We start from the raw sequence: 15,565 nt of genomic DNA, 5'->3' as shown, positions 1-15,565 counted from the left end.
GACCAGTCTTAGCGTCAATAAATGTGGGAATAGTTATCAATATGAAATTTTGATTTTTGACCTTTAAAATTAATATTTTTGTGACATAATTCTATAATCTGCAGATTAAGAGAGTTGAAAGTGACAGTCCATAGTTATTACAATACTTTATTTTTCTGATGAGGAAAATATAATTGAACAGGAGTTGATTGACTTGAGGAAGATCACACAGACAGTTAAGTCAGGAATAGATTGATGGATTTCCAATTGGGGGATAATACATCACATCCAGTGATTTCTCACTTTTGGCTCCCCCTTTTCTACTAAGCTTATAGCAAACTCATTAGCCTGGTGTTCAGAGTCTTTCATAATAAAGCCTCAGGTCCATGCGTTTACTCAACAAGCATTATTGAGCACATACTATATGCCAGGTTCAGATGCTGGGAATGTTAACAGTGAACTAAACATAATCTCTGCCATCACTGAGTTTATATTCTAGTTCAGTGGTTCTCACAGTTAGTCAGGGAACTTAAGGGGCTTTGGGGACTCTCTCAGAGTGTCTGCAAAGTAAAGATTGTTTCCATAATAATACTAAGATTTTATTTGTCACTTTCACTCTCATTTTCTTTTCTTACGTGTATATAGTGAAGGCTTCCAGAGGCTATCTGATATGTGATATCACAACAGACTGAATGTAGAAGCAGATGTGGGAGTCTAGCTGTCTTTCATTAGACCAGATGTTAAGGAAAATTGCAAAAATGTGAAACAATGTTATATTTTAATGACTTTATGTGAACATTTTTTTCCATAAAAATGTTCTTTACATTAACATGGAATGGGTTTATTTTTGTTATTTTAAAGTGATTACATAAATGTTTAAAAATTTATCAATTAAAAAAGTTAAAATATCTTTATTAGGGTATAACTGATATACAAAATATCACATATATTTCATGTATATAATTTTATGAGCTTGGATATATGCATACACCCATAAAACCATCACCACAATCAAGGTAATAAACATATCTGTGACCACCAAAAGTTTTCTTTGCACTTGTCTTGTGTTAAGAATACTTAACATGAAATCTAAACTCTTTGCAAAAATTTTAAGTGCACAGTGTAGTGTTCTTAATAATAGACATCATGTTATACAGCATATCTCTATAACTTATTTATCTTACATAACTAAAACTTTATACCCATTCTAATATGGTTTGTATTTATAGATATATCTTTCATAAACCAAAGCTCTTTGGGGCCTTAAATAATTTTTAAGGATGTAAAGGAGTTGCTGAAACCAAAAGGTTGGAGAACTGAAATTCTGGTTATTCTAGAAAATAAACAGATATCAGAGTTGACACAATCAGATCATGACAAAGGTCAAGAAAAAAAATGCAGCAAAGAATGGAAATAAATCAATTGAGTGATCAGTAAGGATCACTGTCTACAACCTGTGCTCTGAATCACTTGAACTTGTTTGAACACAATCCATGCTTTTCTCCTTCTAGCTTTTGAAATGCTGTTCTTTCTGCCTGTTTTGTCTTTCTTCCCATTTTTATCTATCAAAATTCTATTTTTCTTTAAGGCCCATTTCAAATGCCACTCAAACCACTATTTTTTCCCTCTTTATCTTCTAACAGAGGTGACTTGTCTTCCTTTTATTGTCCCCAGCCTCACTGATAATATTTTGACCTTGTGACACTCTTTTTTTTTTTTTTTTGTGACACTCTTAATTTTATAATAATTTTATGCTTTGTACAAATGTGCAGTTTAGTGTATACCACTCATGTTCTTCTTAGGTTTATGAAACTTCTTAAAGTTGGAGACTGTTTCTCATCTAACTTTGAATACAAACCTTCTCTGTATCAATAAGTCTTAAGTTCAGCAATAACAGAAAACCTCTAAATAATAGTGGTTTCATCAGGATAAAAATGCATTGTTTCTCATTTAAGTCAAAACATAGGCCATCCAGGGCTGGAGTAGTGACTCTTGCTCTAAAAGTCTTCAGGTTGCAGGCTTCAACCCAAGAATGCAGTCCTCAGCCTCCAAATGGCAGCATCTCTTTCAGGAGGAAGAAAGGAGAGAGAGGCAAAGATGAGATATCCTTTCTTAAGAAAGGTTCCTGGAAACCCCTTTGTAGAATTTAGTCATGTGCATGCCTAGCTGCAGGGGAGGGTGGGGAACGAGGTCTTTATTTTTGGTGCTCTTGTGCTCAGCCATCGCTAGAAGGGAGAATAGATACTGGGGAACAACTCTGTGTCTATTTTACTCCCCAAAGTGTCTACGATAGGCACAATTCCAGGTAAAAGCTTAAAATGAACTTTCTGCAAGTAAGTAATACTGAGATAGTGAAGGACAGGGACGCCTGGTGTGCTGCAGTCCGTGGAGTTGCCAAGAGTTGGACACAACTTGGTGACTGAATAACAACAACAAATACTGAGATCCCACCTCAGAATTATTTGTTGTATAATGAATTCAGGGGCACTTTTACTCATCAAAATTTGCTTTCTCTAAAGGAGGTATTAAAAATGATTAAGAAATCACTGACTCAATGGACATGAATTTGAGCAAACTCTGGGAGATAGTAAAGGACAGGGAAGCCAGGAGTGCTGTAGTCCATGGGGTCGTAAATAGTTGGACGTGAGTTAGCAACTGAAGAACAAAGGAAACTCTTCAATCTATCTTTTCAAACGTAATTGTTTTGAGGCTCACCAATTCATCTGTCACTACTATTAGACTAGGAAACTACTTTTATTAGAACCTTCCAACTTGTTGTTTTCACCATTTCACCTGCTCCTGCTTGCTCTTCCCAGTGGTGATAAAGACTTCACCAAACTCTTCCTTGCCAGAAGCATCCGCAGGCTTCCTGGTATAATGTGATGCTCTTGTACCCAAGTCTCTCCTGTAGTCCTAATCACAGAGAAAATAACCTTCAGAAGAATCCCTTGACATTCTGCTCAAGTTGTTAGGTTAGTCTGCATATTTGTTTCACATAAAAGCAGATAAAAATTATATAATTTCAAGGTACTAAAAATACTGGGGCTTTGAAGCAATGTACATTGGCTTTCCAGTTTCTTCTCACTGCATGTAGGTCTTTGTAAATGATAGTGCCCACCTTTGTGTTTTGAGTCTTTGGATATTTATCTCCAAAAAGGTTTCACTGGGATCTACAGAAACATCCTTTGACGCACCTTTGACCCGCTCCTATATACCTTCTCACACATGTTTACATCTGGTTCTTAGTGCTTTCAGATAATAGTCACTCCTCCACAAAAATATCTGGGATTTCTACACAATTGAATTTATACTTAAAATACTCCATCCAGGCACACGAAACAGTCTGTGGTCTTTAAATATAAAAACTTGTAGTTTTTAAAAAAAATTATTTTTAAAACATTTATTTATTTTTAATTGAAGGATAACTGCTTTACAATATTGTGTTGATTTCTGCCATACAGCAACATGAATCAGCCATAGGTATACATATGTCCCCTCCCTCTTGAAACTCCCTGTCACCTCCCAACCCCTCTCACCCCACTAGATTGTCACAGAGCCCTGATTTGATTTCCTTGAGACATACAGCAAATTCCCACTGGCTATCTATTTTACATATGGTAGTGTATATGTTTCCATCTTCCCGCCTCCCCCCGCCCACCGCCCCTGTCCATAAGTCTGTTCTCTAGGTCTGTGTCTCCACTGCTGCCCTTCAAATAGGTTCATCAGTATAATCTTTCTAGATTCCATATATATGTACTAATATGTGATATTTGCTTTTCTCTTTCTGACTTCACTCTGTATGACAGTCTTTATGTCTATACACCTCATTAGAACTAACTCAAACGCATTCTGTTTTATGGCTGAGTAATATTCCATTGTATATATGCACCACAGCTTCTTTATCCATTCATTTGTCGATGGACATCTAGGTTGCTTCTATGTCGTAGCTACTGTAAATAGTGCTGCAGTGAACATAGGGGTGAAAGTGAAAGTCACTCAGTTGTATCTGGACAGTCCTGGAATTCTCCAGGCCAGAACACTGGAGTGGGCAGCCTTTCCCTTCTCCAGGAGATCTTCCCAACCCAGGGATCGGACCTAGGCCTCCTGCATTGCAGGAGGATTTTTTACCAGCTGAGCCACAAGGGAAGCCCGAACATTGGGGTACATATCTTTTCCAGTTTTGGTTTACTCAGAGTATATGCCTAGTAGTGGGACTGCTGGGTCATAGAGTAGTTTTATTCCTAGAGAAACTTGCAATTTTAAGATGTTTGGAATTACCCCAGAGGTTAGTTCTTTGAAAAAGTTGAATTGAAAGTGAGAACTTATTAGAAATGGCATTTACTGTGTTTGTTTTTATTTGATTTTTCATTTCTACATGTATTATTCTCTTTGGACTGTACACTTCTTGAGGACTACTTCTATGTATGAAACAACAGTTATAAAGTGAAAAAACAAATTGCCTGTAGCTGACAGTGATGGTGACATGGGATTTGTTTTACCATGTGGCATGAAGCTTCCACAAAATAAAGAACACTACTTAGGACTACATTTATTTATTGTGCACTATTCATTCATCTCATAGGTTTTTCTTGAGCAACAACCAAGCAATCTGCACTGTGGTAGATTCTAGGAGCCAGTGTTGAGCAATATTGATACCATCCCTGCCCCTTTGGAATGTACAATATAGAAGAGAAAGACAAGATAAAGAAGTAATAACTGTGAAATAGAACGAGTGCTTGTTGGGGAAGCACAGATTGTTCTGGGAGCACTCGAGGGAGGCATTTACTCCAGTGACAGTCTTTATGGAGGTTTCACATACAGATACCTCATCTTAGCCTCACAAAATCTTCTGCAATGAGTAGTGCAGGGATTACTCTTCTCATTTACAGATGAGGAATTAGCCTCAGAAAGATCAGCAAGACTCAAGTTCCCATAGACCCAGACCTGGACTTAGAACTCCTTCAATGCAGTGCTTTCAGCACTACTCCACACAGCGGCTGGAGTGCTGGGAATGTGAGCTTTGTGGTGTGAGGCAGATGCTCCCAGGCTTTGCAGTGCCCTTATCCCAAGCTTTAAACTCCCACTGGCATCAATTAATTAATTCTTGGCATCTATTGCAGCTGCCTGGAAGTCATGCAAGTGTTGTGACCAGCATGACTCTAAGTGCTCTTTAACTAGGGCTAGTAATCCAGTGTTCCTGCTGGGGACAGCCTTTGCAATTAGGAAAGGGGCCAGAGGATCTTTCAAGCAGACACAAACTACAGAAGCTCAACCATAAAGCCTTAGTAGAATGAGGCACCAAGCAGCAGTCAGCTAGGTGGGCTTTTTTCCTGTCCTATTAAGGAGAAGTTAGATTCCCCAAAGAGGAAACAATTGTAAAATGCCAGAGTTCATTTGGCTTTATGTTTAGTACCACTGAGCTGAATGCAGGAATGAACACAGCTGTTGGGCAGGACATTGTCCCTTAATGCTCTGTATTCCCACCTATACACTATTCCCTGATTATTCTGGAAAAGTTTCTTTCTTACAATCTTTTGAACTCATTGAAAATTTCCAAGTGATAGTAGAGTCTTACAGGAATAATGTGCTCTAGCAATAGCTCTGGCAAAATTGAGGAGTTGGTGATAATTATTTCCTTGGTTTGTAGTGTAGTAGACATACCATGGAAGAGGGGGTGGCAACCCACTCCAGTATTCTTGCCTGCAGAATCCCATGGACAGAGGAGACTGGCAGGCTACAGTCCATACGGTCACAAAGAGTCGGACATGGCTGAAGCGACTTAGCACACAGGCATGCAGACATACCATGGGCTTTGGAGTCAACCTAAATTATCTCAAACTCCTTCACTTTCTAGCTGCGTCATCATGGGAAAGTTTGTGGACTTTCTTGAGCATCGATTTCTTCAAAGGATAGTTGTAAGGATTAGAAGAATGACATTTAATATATTTATTACAGAGCCTGGTACACATGATTGGTCTTCAATGAATGGAAAATATAACTATGGTGGTTAAAAATCACTTTTTTCCCTGGGAACTCAGTGTGAACTCTAGTATCTCTTCTAAGCCTCACTATTCTGGTAATGTAAGTTCCTCTGGTCCTTTACTTTTATTATAAATGTCTTGTTTTGTGTCTTCGATAGTTAGGGCCTATGTCATTATTTAACCCATGAATACTCAGTAATATTAATTCACAATCTTGCTGGTGAGATAGGATGTTGGTAACAGATCTAGGCATAACAGGTGAAATGAGTGATGCAGATAATTGGTGCTATGGGATTTCTTTTTTCTTTTTAACAACTGATTATCAGTTTATTAAAAAGGTTGACTTAGGCATCAGCAGCAGTGACTTCCACCTCAACTCCTGGCTTGTTATCAATGGAAGTGATCTGCTTGACAATATGAGAAGGACTCTGCAGGTCAATGAGTCGCTCATGGATCCTCATCTGGAATTGATCCCAAGTCTTAGAACCTTCACCTCAAGGAGTTTTCCTCGTAGTTATTCTCAGTCTTGGTGGGCCTCAGAGTCTGATCAGGTCCTTTCACTTTCATATTCTTTTCCTTCCCGCCTCTCATCAGGTCATCACATACCTTCTTCAGAGACTTCACATTGCGGCTGGTGAGGGTGATCCTCCACCTTTGGCTCCAGCGGAGTATTATCAGTGTCTTTAAAGGCCACGGCTGTGGTGTGGCTTCCTGACCGACCTGTTCCTCAGCAAGAGCGAACAGGGGGAGGCAGGAGCAGGGGAGTGGGTGGCAGAGGGCTCCGCTGTAGCAGTGTCTGCGTCTTCCTCAAAGCGTGTGGGATTTCTAACAAAGAAAATTTCACCATGGCCTGGGATTTCTGAAAACTTGCACAGACAGTCAATAATTATCACTTGGATAGACTAGGTGGGGAATTCTGGAATCTGGAGCCAAACCTGGCTAGGTAGTGACAGCAGATAGAGAGGGGAGAGATTGACTGACTTTCCAGTATTGATGGACAAAACATGATGTTTCAGGGATAATGGAAATAGATGAGAGTTCAAGCACGTAACTGGCCAGGAGGTCAAGATAAAGCATCTAAGCTGTCCCAGTAGGTACGCAGTGCCCAGTGATGGGAACTTTGGGGAAGATAATATTCAAAAGTCAAAGAACATAGTCATGCACAGTAGGTCTTCTGCTGACTGAATTCCACTTCCTTTGGCAGGAGAATTGGGGAATTATCCCAGTCCTTGAAGGTTTGCAGAGTTCAAATTTTGATGGTGGGGTGAGATAGAGACAGTGTAGATAATTCTAAAATTTAAGTGAATATGTGTATCTCAGGACAATGCTTCTCAAAGTCTCTGGACGATCTGTTTTAAAATTGCCTGGGAGGCTTGTAATAAATACAGACAACTAGAAGATCTGGGGGAATGGATCCTGAGGATATCCATTCTAAATAGGATACACAGAGTATTATGTACTTTAATGCTAAAGAGTAGTGGATAATTCATATTAGATGCCAGACTTGAGAGCCAGGTCAGAGAGTCCTGAAACAAAGAATCAGCAACCCTGTGAAGAAGTCAGACTTTTCTCACTCAATGAAAAGTGGTGTGCAGAAGGGCTGGTTATATGGAAAAGAAAACTGTGCACAAGTCTTTTGTCCTGACAGTAGGATTGCAAGTAGGATTTTAACTTCCAGTCTGGAGAGTTGGAGTTTCTGGAACAAGAATGAAGACAGAGAATACCAAGAAAAAGAAATAGAGCACAAAGACTGGAGATTGGGCAAAATATGATATAGGGTCTGCAACAAGATTGCCTGTTTAATGTCCCCCCTGCCCCTCAACCAACTAGCTGTGGGCTCCCTGAGGGCCCAGCTTATAACATGTTCATCCTTATTTATTTTGCACTTAATATAAGGCCTGGGCTTCCCAGGTGGCTCAGTGGTGAATAATCTGCCTGCAATTCGGGAGATGCAGATTCCATCTGTGGGTTGGGAAGATCCCCTGGAGAAGAAAATGTCAATCCACTCCAGTATTCTTGCCTGGGAAATCCCATGGACAGAGGAGCCTGGCAGGTTATAGTCCATGGTGTCACAAAAGAGTCAGACGTGACTTTGGGATTAAACAACAATAACAGCATAGGGCCTGGCACAAAGTTGGCTTCTAAATGTTTATTAAAGAAACAAATAAATGGACGATTGGACTAGTGGCAAGGACGATTTAATGCTGAGTTCTGGAATGTGGACTAGTTACTCAAAGGTCTCCTGGCTCAGTTTATACATGGTCCTGGGAGTTGAGGTGGGGCTGCACTGGAAGCTTTGGAGTTGGATAGAGGAAGCAACTACATTGACTCAAGACATAGACTGAACCTACAGTTAGGATAGTTTAGGACATATTCTGGAAGACAAGTGCGATTTGAATCTGCTTTGAAGGCAAGACAGACATCATACGACTCAGTTCAATCCAACTCACTAAACATTAATTTGGCATCTACTCTGTGCAATGGATGAAAATGCAGTCGTGAATAAAATATAGTCCTTGTGCTGGAAAAGACTAAGAGATAAGAAAGGACCAAAATACAGTGTTATAGAGGATACTGAATTCCTTTTATGGGTGTTAAAGGTCAACAGCTGCAGCAGCACAGGATTCAATCTCCACCGAAGCAGATGGCAAATGCCCTTGGTTAGTGCCAACTTGTAGTTAACATACATATATGCAATAGAATATCACTCAGGAATGAATCTGAGTCAGTTGAACTGAGGGGGATGAACCCAGAGCCTGTTATACAGAGTGAAGGATGCCAGAAAGGGAAAAACAAATATTGTATATTAATGCACTCATGTGGAATCTAGAAAAAGCATACTGATGAATCTCAGGGCAGGAAAAGAGATGCAGATGTAGAGAATGGACTTGCGGACACACCCGGGGAAGGAGAGGGTGGGACGAATTGAGTGGCATTGAAATATATACATCATCATATGTAAAATAAATAGGTAGTGGGGAGTTACTGTGTAATACAAGGAGCTCAGCCCAGCGCTCTGTGATGACCTAGAGTGGTGGGATGGGGGCGGGGGCTTGGAGGGAGATTCAAGAGGGAGCGGATATGTGTGTAATATATTTACGGCTGATTCATGTTGTTGTATGGGGAAACCAGCACAACCTTGTAAAGCAATTATCCTCCAGTCAAAAAAACAAACAAACAACTAATTGCTGCAGAGATACTAGCGATAAATAAGGGTTTAAGATAAGTACCATCTGAGAATACTCTTTGCCTTTGAGTAGGCTCTCCATATCCAGAGGGTGTGTGAATACTAATGAAGAGATTCTCCAGGCTCACGGAGGGCACTATTGGTTGTCTCTTGTCTATTCTTCCCTCACCTACAGCTGACCCTTGCTAGCTGGTCTGCCCTGAAAATGCAATGCAGTTCTGTGACCTGGAAGAAAGTTCACAGGTCCCAGAGCACAGGTGGTTCTGTGATGTTTAACTAGTGACCAGCATGAACTTTTTCTCTTCTCTGAAGAGTTCTTCCTCAGATCAAAAGCATTATAAATGTGCATTATTTGGCAGGTCTCAAACACACCAATTGTTGAGAGCAGAGCCCAGAACTTGTCTTTTCACCAAATGGTGTTCAGCCCTGGGATCAGGACTTAGAAGTCTAATTGTTGTTACCATGAAGATTCTTATTATCAAAGTCCTAGAGTTGTATTTTCTCAGTCAATAAATGTGTTAGAAATTTGTGTGAATTAAAATTAAAAGGACATCAAAACTGTTCTCTTTTTCCATTCTTTCACTCTTTCCTACCTACCCTTACCCAAACCCAACAAAAAATATTCCCTGCCAATAAACTCAATGTTTATAGAATAACAGAAATGACTTATCATATGGTATGATTTTGTTGTGTTGTAATGACACTCAAGAAGAATGTTAGATCAAAAATAAAAACATCTGAGTTATGTTCTTTTTGATGGTGCTTACTAAATTGTGTAACCTAGGGGCAAATTACTTCAATTTTCCCAGCCTTAATTACTATAACATGAAGGGTTAGATTGGACTCTGTGTGTAATTCCTTTTAACCCTAAGAATCAAGGATTCTATAAGCTACCCAGCAGTGATGACATATTTCTTTATGTGAGGTGGAGAAACTGGCTTCCCTGGTGGCTCAGTTGGTAAAGAATCTGCCTGCAATGCAGGAGATCTAGGTTTGACCCCCAGGTGGGGAAGGAATACTCCAGTATTCTTGCCTGGAAAACCCCATGGACAGAGGAGCCTGGCAGGCTACAGTCCATGGGGCTGCAAAGGGTCAAACATTTCTGAGTGTCTGAGCATTATACGGAGAAACTGGAATGCTGCTCTGGAAAACTCTGTAAACCTTGTAATTCCCTGGCTGTGAGACCTAGGAAGGAACTCAGAACAACAGCAGAGACATCAATGGTTTACTGGACAGGGGATCTTACGCGTCTGAAGCAGAAGGTTCTGAAGGAGTATCCCACCGTGTACAGCAGATGGCAGGCAGGACATGGCGGCAGTCGTCACTACTAGGGGGAGAAGGAGGCTACCAGTTGTCAGGTTGGTTCCTCAGTTACCAGGGAAGTCAGCAGCCAGGGCAGGGGGCAAGCACATAGGCAATTACCGATTAGCTCTATGATTAAGAGGGAAGGTCGATTGGGTGAGTAGGGTGTAGGTGAAGCAGGTACTGGTTGATCAGGGGATGTACAGAGAGCAAGATAACAGCCATCTTGGGTGGCCTGACCATATACCTGTGTAATGAACACTTGTTGACTGCTTCATCAATGTCTGTTTCTTCATTTCTCTAACAGTCTTCAAATTTTTTTCCCTTTAGGGATATGTTTTCCTTTGCTCAGCTATACAGCTGGTGTGGAATGGACACCATATTTGGTAGATCCTATAGGGCTGAAACCAACCAGTGTATCTCATTCCCTGGGTGAAGCAATTGGTTCCAGGATGGGCATACTGCCAGATTCAAGACAATGATGGGGAGGAAATTTCCCTGTTTGCTGGAGGCTCCTGGAAAGCAGGCTTCTGTTTTCATTTGTGGGAAATGGATGAAGAGCTCTTTTTCTTTTGGCAAGGTGGAAGAGGTGAGATGTGGAATAACTGCTACTACAAGGGAAGCTGAGAAGGGCAAGCTGTCATTCAGAGTGTAGGGAGCAGAGAATCACAAAGGAGCCAAAGCCTAGGGACTCTGTGAAGCTCTGGAGAAAATACCTGCCTAAAACTTCTGGCCTTTAAAAGACTTGTGAGTCAATGAAGTCATGGATTTAAGTCTATTCACACTAGTTTTTCTGTTGCCAAGAACTCAATACTAAATGTATTTCTGACTATTAAGCTTTTTACCCCTCGAAATTAAAATCTTGCTTATTTCTGATTTTTTGTTATAGCCAGCTCTTAAATCGCTACCTGTGAAATTTTGAAAACAACAAAAATGTAGGAAGAGTCAGTGCTTGGAACAATGAAGTTGCTTTATAAATGTTGAATGCATGAAGTGAGAATAAATTAAAAGGAAAGATAATATTTCCTGGACTGGGAAGGGGATAAAATTGTTTTATAGAATTACTTTTCTGGGTAGGGGGCACATGCTAATGAAGAAAGGTATGCGTGATCATAAAGCTAAGCTGCTGGGTCACCACAGTCCAGAACTGTCCTTTGTCTTCTCCTTTGAGATGTTGCTTAATGTTGTGTGTGTGTTTTTTTTTCCTTGCAATTGCAATACAATTCAAGGAGAAAGAAGGGCCTAAAGTCCCCTAATAAATTTTGCTTCAATTGAATCTATTGATTAATTTACTGGGTGTTTTATGAGTCCTTACAACAATCTCTGAAAGAAGGGCCTAAAGTCCCCTAATAAATTTTGCTTCAATTGAATCTATTGATTAATTTACTGGGTGTTTTATGAGTCCTTACAACAATCTCTGCACTCATGAAGTTTACTATTTAGTAGCAAAGATTCATAATCAATAATGATTACAAAGTTGATGAATATTATGAGAGAGGAAATATTGGGAATTATGAGAGCAGAGCAAAGGGACCTAACCTCAACCAGGGTAAGGAAAGCTTCTTTGTGGAAATGACATTTAAGCCGAGATCTGAAGAATAAGTAGGTGGTAGTCAGATGAAGATGGACGGGGGAAATGTGTTCCATGTGATGACCTAATAGAAGCAGGGATTGAAACACCTGGGAAAACTTGAGGGCAGTTCAGAATAGATGAAGGGAAGAGGGGAATGGGGCGATACAGCCAAGGGAAGCACCACGTTTTGCAAGTCTTTGAAGGAGCTGGTGAAGGAAGGGTCAGGTTAAGGAGTTGGGGCTCTGTTTAAAGGAGAGTGGGAGGCTTCTGGTGGGTTTAAGCAGAGAAGCAAGAGAACCAGATTGGCACCCACCTCGGACCACGTGTGGCGCAGGGTCCTAAGGCCCCTCCTTCTAGCCCTGCTCCTCTGTGCCTCTGCATTGTTACCTCTACTTCCTCCCTGATTGTTGTCTCTTTCCTTTTAAAACACTGGTAAAAAATAAACTGGGCACTGTTTGTTCCCAGAACTGGTTACAGCACTACCTTCGTAGGCAATTTGTTTTTCCTGGTAAATCCAATTCTCCCTTTCTTAATTATGGTTTGGGTTTCTGGTCGCTGTGACCTGTAATTCAGCACTGATTTTCAGCTTTAAATCTTCACAGTGGGGTCCAGCAGGGCAGGCACAGACTCTTCTGGCCTTGTCTGTGACTGGCTCTCCTCGGAAAGAAGCTGCCCGTGGGGTCCAGCTGTGGTCCTGTTTTGGGTCTTTGGTGTAGCCTAAGCACAGGTGTACCTAGATTGTCTCCCTGAGGCATGTGACCACACTTTCTGACTCACAGATATCTCTGTCCTTGCTTCTTCCAACGGTTCTCCATACCAGAAATCAGAATTAGCCTCCGAAGGTATAAATCAAAGTCTTCAGTCCCCTTTTGCACCTGTTGTATGCACCCCAGGGCAAACACATTGCTCTGCTTTGTCTCACTCTACTAAAGCAATGGCCCCCAATTTTTTTGGCATCAGCAACTGGTTTCCTCTGACTGCAGGTGGTGAGGGGATGGTTTTAGGGTAATTCAAGTGCATTACATTTATTGTGTACTTTATTTCTATTATTATTACATCAGCTCCACCTCACACCTTCAGGCATTAGATCCCGGAGGTTGGAGACCACTGCTCTGTGGGGTTGAGCCTTTTTTCGGGATCTGATTGTAGACTCTTGGAGGGCAGGGACCTCTGACTGCATCTCGAACTTTGGATATAGTGAGTGCTGGATAACACCAGAAGAAGGACCAAAAGAGAAAAGACATTAAAAAGTTCTAGTCTGGACTGGATGGTTTTCAGAAACAGTGCTGTGCTGAGAAGACAATGGCAGCTGGGTTGGAAAAGGGGAACACCTGTGTTTGATAATTTGATAATCCTGATTGATTGGTAATCATAATCATTGCTCTGAAGTCTACTTAGAACCTGACTTATTGACTGAGAAGGATATGTACTTCTCAACAGGAAGGACACAACTCAACAGAGACAGCGTCCACAGGGCCTGTACTGGGCAATTCCTCCCCTGAACCTCCAGTATTGTTGAAAGGTTCCAATGAGATAATCCATATAAAGTGCTTGGGAGAATACCAAGGATTAGGGAGCAATCAGGTCCATGTTTTTGTTGTTTATTATGGAGGTTGTGATCATTACAGAGAGCAGCCTGGCTCTGTGGATGGAGCTGGAATCATTCTTCCTGAAAGGTGGTAATCCTTCCACTTATTTGCTGAGCCACTGATTTCTGCAACAATGATTTATTGAGTGTTTAAACGTGCCAGATACTAATTCTACCCAGTTGAAACAGGTGGGTAAAGGTTGCTTTATTTTCAAAGATTTTGGTTTTCTCTTGAGGCATATCCTTCTTTCAGAAAATAGTTGCTGAGTATTAATCCACACCTTTCACGTGTGGATTTAGGGCAAAGGGAGATGACATTGAGGGGGTAATGCATAGGTATTTCTGCTTTACCATGACTGACTATTATCTACCCTGGTTCTGCTTATTCCCATTTTTTATGGTGCCACATTTATTTTATTTTGGCCACACTGTGAGGCTTGTGGGATCTTAGTTCTCCCTCAGCAGTGCAAGTGCAGAGTCCTAACCATTGGATCCTTAGGGAAGTCCCTATTCCCATTTTTTGCTTGATTTTTCTCAAAGCACATTTTACTATCAAACATATTGTATATTTTATTAATTGAGTTGTTTATTGTGTGCTTCCCTGCACTAGAATATGAAGCCCACAAGGGAAAAGCTTTTGTCTGTTTTGTTCTGTGCTGTATTCTCAGCTTGGAACTGCACCTGGCAGGTTTCCTAGAACTATCTTGTTGAGTGAATCTGCCCCACCTTTGAATGCTCCATCTTGTACTCTGGTTTTGCCATGCTTTCCCTAGACTCTTCTCTAGGGCTGGAGCTGTCTGGTAGAATATCTGGTTCTTTTGCCTTGTTTGTCCTGCTCTTTGGTGCTTTGCAAAAGACATTTTTGAGGTTTCCAGATATCTGGAAAAAAGGCAAGATAGCATCTGGCCAGTAATTCACTAACCGTCTTGAGGATTTTATTCAGATGAGAGCCGTCTGCTTTATTTCAGAATCCATCAGGAATAATTCTCATTTGGAAATGATAACTGTTCTAACATATTTATTATGTATTATACCAAGTGCCTTACCTACCCTTTTTTCACTTCATTCTTACAACAAATCTATGAGGTCAATATTATTATCTAAAATTTTACAGGTGAGAAAATCAAGACAGACTGATTAAGAAAAGTAAAGGTCACACACACAGCTAGTTAGTATCCTTACTGGACTTTGAACCCTAGTTTCACTGACTGAAAAGCTCATCCACCAACAACTAGGCTACCCCCAGGCGGTTTGGAGTTTCTATTTCGGGCTTTGTTTTATATTTGTGCCAATTCTTTTATCTTAAAGGAAGCAAAATGACTTGATTTCATTGATTCCTGAGACCAGTGGCTGTCCTGCCTTGCAGATGTTCTTCACCCTAGCGATAGCAAGAGCATATTTTAAGTAACAAAGGATGGAATATAGGGTTTTATGTTAAAGATCACTATAATAGCTTCCAACAATATAACTGGTAAGATAGATACATAGTGCTTGTTTCAAAACAATGTGTATTTCAAAATGATGTAGAACAGAAGTTCTCAAACTTTATTTAGAGTGCATAGAAGGAACAGCTTGTAGAACTTCAAGCATTTGAGCCTTCCTCCCAGAGACCCTGGCTCAGCTGATGTGGGGAAATTAAGTTTTTAATAAGTCAGATGACTTTGATGTCAATGGTCCTTGCCCACAGTTTAAGAAACACTACAATGGAAACATCAGGAAAGAAAAATAGAGTTGAGGAAACCTAATATATAGCCTCAGAAAGGGGCTAATATATAATATCAACCAATCTATAATATCAAGAGCCTCAGCATGTCCCAAACATGCTTCAGATCTCTTTTGCATGTGAACTTGATAGGTTCCCTGAGAATATTGTAAAGAGCATTTGTTGATTATTTCTTAAGGAGACTAAAAATACCCAGTAAGGTATGATGCAAGACTCTGTGTGCGTGTGTGTG

At 40.5% G+C, this 15,565-nt stretch overlaps 1 pseudogene; it reads right to left on the bottom strand.

The window, feature by feature from the left end:
* Positions 1-6,304: 6,304 nt before the first annotated feature.
* On the bottom strand, positions 6,305-10,457 carry LOC122428941 (annotated as a pseudogene).
* Between the last annotated feature and the right edge of the window lie 5,108 nt (positions 10,458-15,565).

The sequence above is a fragment of the Cervus canadensis genome, chromosome 2 (genome assembly GCF_019320065.1).
Source record: "Cervus canadensis isolate Bull #8, Minnesota chromosome 2, ASM1932006v1, whole genome shotgun sequence".
Classification (NCBI taxonomy): Eukaryota; Metazoa; Chordata; class Mammalia; order Artiodactyla; family Cervidae; genus Cervus; species Cervus canadensis.
This window is presented reverse-complemented; position numbering and strand designations above follow the sequence as displayed.